This window comes from Meles meles, chromosome 3 (genome assembly GCF_922984935.1).
Source record: "Meles meles chromosome 3, mMelMel3.1 paternal haplotype, whole genome shotgun sequence".
Taxonomy (NCBI): Eukaryota; Metazoa; Chordata; class Mammalia; order Carnivora; family Mustelidae; genus Meles; species Meles meles.
In genome coordinates this window covers 26,546,902-26,550,664 of record NC_060068.1, presented here as the reverse complement: position 1 = coordinate 26,550,664, position 3,763 = coordinate 26,546,902, and positions in this window count along the sequence as shown.

The window sequence follows — 3,763 nt, the reverse complement described above, 5'->3', positions numbered from 1 at the left end:
TCATGCTGCTACAAAAGTTGGGTATTCATCCTTTCGGCTGGAGGCATAATACTCCATCGTGTTAATGTACCACATCTTCCTTACCCATTCATCCGTTGAAGGGCATCTTGGTTCTTTCCACAGTTTGGTGACCGTGGCCATTGCTGCAATAAACATTGGGGTAGAGATGGCTCTTCTTTTCACTACATCTGTATCTTTGGGGTAAATACCCAGCAGTGCAATTGCAGGGTCATAGGGAAGCTCTATTTTTAATTCCTTGAGGAATCTTCATAGTGTTCTCCAAAGTGGCTGCACTAACTTGCATTCCCACCAACAGTGTAAGAGGGTTCCCCTTTCTCTGCATCCTCTCCAACACATGTTGTTTCCTGTCACTTCCAGCCATTTTCTTGTGTTTGAATTCCAGTTTCAAAGCTTTGTGGTCTGAGAATATGCAGGCGGAAATCTCAATCTTTTGGTATTGGTTGAGTCCTGATTTGTGACACAGTATATGGTCTATTCTGGAGAAGCTTCCATGTGCACTCAAGAAGAGGGAGTATTCTGTTGTTTTAGCGTGGAATGTTCTGCATATATCTATGAGGTCCATCTGGTCCAATGTTCTTTAAATTCCCTTGCTTATTTATTGATTTTCTGCTTGGATGATCTGTCTGTTGCTGAGAGTGGCGTGTTAGGATTCCCACCTATTAATGTACTCATATCAATATGACTCCTTATCTTGATTAACAGTTAGTTGTCTTATATACTGGGCTGCTCCTGTATTGGGGGCATAAGTATTTATAATTGTTAGATCTTCTTGGTGGATAGACCCTTTAAGAATGATGTAGTGTCCTTCTTTATCTCTGACTACAGTCTTTAGTTTAAAATCCAAATTATCTGATATGAGAATCACTACCCCAGTTTTCTTTTGAGGCCCATTGGCATGAAGGATGCTTCTCCATCCCTTCACTTTCAGTCTGGGTGCATCCTTGGGTTCCAAATAGGTCACCTTTAGAAAAGATATGGATGGGTCATGTCATTTTATCAAACCTGCAACCCTTGCCTTTTTATGGGAGCATTTAGGCCATTGACATTGAGAGTGATTATTGAGAGATACGTTTTTATTGGCATTGTGTTGCCTGTGAAGTCCTTGTTTCTATAGATTGTCTCCATAAATTTCTGTTCTATGACACTCTTGGGTTCTTTCTTCTTTTATAGAACCCCCCTTAACATTTTTTTTTTCAGTGCCAGCGTGGTGTTCACACACTCTTTTAAACCTTGCTAGTCTTGGAATCTCTTTATCTCCCCATACATTTTGAATGTCAACCTTGCTGGTAAACTTTCTTGCCTGCTTATTCTTTTCATTTAGTGCCCTGAATGTGTCTTGCTATTCCTTTCTGGCTTTCCAGGTTTATGTGGAAAGCTCTGAGGTTATTCTACTGGGCCTTCCTCTGTACATAATGGAACTCTTCCCCCTAGTTTCTTTCAAGACCTCCTGTCTATAATTATGATTCATCAGTTTCAGAATCAGGTGTCTCGATTTCTTTCTAGATTCTATTATTTTGGTGGGAGACCTTTTTCCTCTAGGATGTGAACACTAGTTCCATTCCCCATATTTGGACAATTTTCATGGATAATTTGTTCAAGTATATCATCCAGTTTTCTTTCTTTCTTCTCCCCCTCAGGGATCCCAATAATTCTGATGCTGAAACGTTTCATGGTGTCACTTATTTCCCTAATTCTTTTTTCATGGTTTCAAAGCTATTTGCTCCAACCTCCCCTTGATCTTTTTTTTTTTTTTTTCCTATCAGTTTGTCCTCTAGATCACTAATTCTATCTTCTTCCTCTCTTAGTCTAGTTGTTAGAGAATTCAGTTTAGATTGGAATTCATTAATAGCATTTTTAATTTTTTCCCTGTGGTTTTCACTTTTGCCCTAATCAATCCTATGTTGTCATTAATGGTTTTCTCTAACCTAGCCATTGCCTGGATAATTGTTACCCTGAATTCCCTTTCTGACATACTGTTTATGTCTGTACCAATAGCTCTGATGGAAAGGGCACAGTCTCTGAAATTTTCCTCTGTTGGGAATTCTTCCTCCTATTCATTTTGGTGAGAGATGGCTGAGGGTGTGTGTAGCTGAATGTATCAACTGTGATCTGGGCAATATGCACCCTGGAACGTTTCTAACCCATCGTCCCCACCAAAATGAAGGAAAAAAGAATAAAAGAGAGAGAAAGAGAGAGACAGAAAAAAATAAATAAATAAAAGAAAAGATCCAGCAAGAATTGGCCCCAAAGATTAGATTTGTAAGGAATACAAACAAAAACAGACTAACAAAAGACCAACAAATGTAAATGGCAAGAAAAAAGAATGCAGCCAAAATGAACCTCAACTTATAAAATACCAGAACAAAAACAAATACACAGAAATAGTGACAGAACAAGATAGGAGGGTGCTTATAAATCCTCAGTGTGGGTGAGAAAAATTATTTTGATTCTTCCTGGGTGTATCTGATGTCTTTGCTAAAGTCTCAACATTTCTAAGATAAAGGGGGATTAAAACTGGTTTATATATAGGGGTAGTATTGATTGGGGAAAGAGGGTTACCTTGAAGCATATCTCTATATGAATATTAAGAAATATAAAAGCAAAAGAAAAACACAGATATATACAAAAAAATCATGTTAAAAGATTATTATAGAATTTGTTGTAGTGAACCTCTCGTTCTTATAGTAAATAGGTTAAAAATTTTAAAAGAACGAGAATAGTGAGACCAAATTAAAAAGAAATGTTGTGTCTGTGAAATATACAGGTTTTAGGGCAATAATGAAAGCTTCATATCTTCCTTTCCCCTGATATTAGGGTTTTACAGTTTTATGGGCATACTGTGGTGGTTGTCCTCTCATTTTTTTTGATTGACTTTCTGCAGGATGGCCTGCTGTGTTGTGTTTAGGGCAGCCTTGCTGGGTTGAGCCTTCCTGCCTCCTATCAAGGAAGAAACCTGTTTTTCAGGCTTTTGTTCTCTGGAAATTTTGTTTTTGTTTTTGCTTTTATTTTTCCTCCCTGGGCAGCTTTTGGTGGTTCCTTGGAGGTTTAGAGGGAAGCAAACTGCAAACTGCATCAGAACTCCATCTCAGAGAGAAACGTCAGTCTCTTCCCCTCTGAGTGGTCCAGAGCAAACAGACTCTCCTCTGCCACCTCCCACGGGTAGAGCATGTCCCCAGCCACCATCTCAGGTAGCGGGACCTCCCACTTGTCTCTGTACCCTGCTGCTACTAAAAACATGAGGAATATTGGTCCAGAGAACCCTCTTCCAGTGGCTGTCTTTGCCCAGGTTGTCTGGACAGGTGCAGACTGCCTGACAGATCCCAACCAGAGAAAGTGTGTGGAGATTTTATGCTGTCCAGGCTGGTCTCTCCAGTCCTACAGAGCACAAGCTTGTGCCTGCATGGACCTCTCTCAGGGGAGGGTGTGCAGTGCCCCTCAGGCCTGGTCGTGCAGAGCTCCTGGAGAGTGCAAAAGGCTGTGGTACTAGAGAGGGCTGACTGACTTCCTCCCAGATGCTCTCATGCATGTTGCCACTCAGAGGCTTTCATGTGCTCCAGCGGCTCAGGAGCCATGGCCTGAAGGCTTCACTGCACTCTGTCTGGCATGGATGGTCACTGGCGATGGATGTCCTGAGTCCATGGCTTTAAGCCCATGTCCATGACCTCTGGATTTCACCCGTTGCGATCTTTTGATCTTTTGATATTTTTGAGTGTGTTTAACCAGACTCCAAGTTAATGCTGGT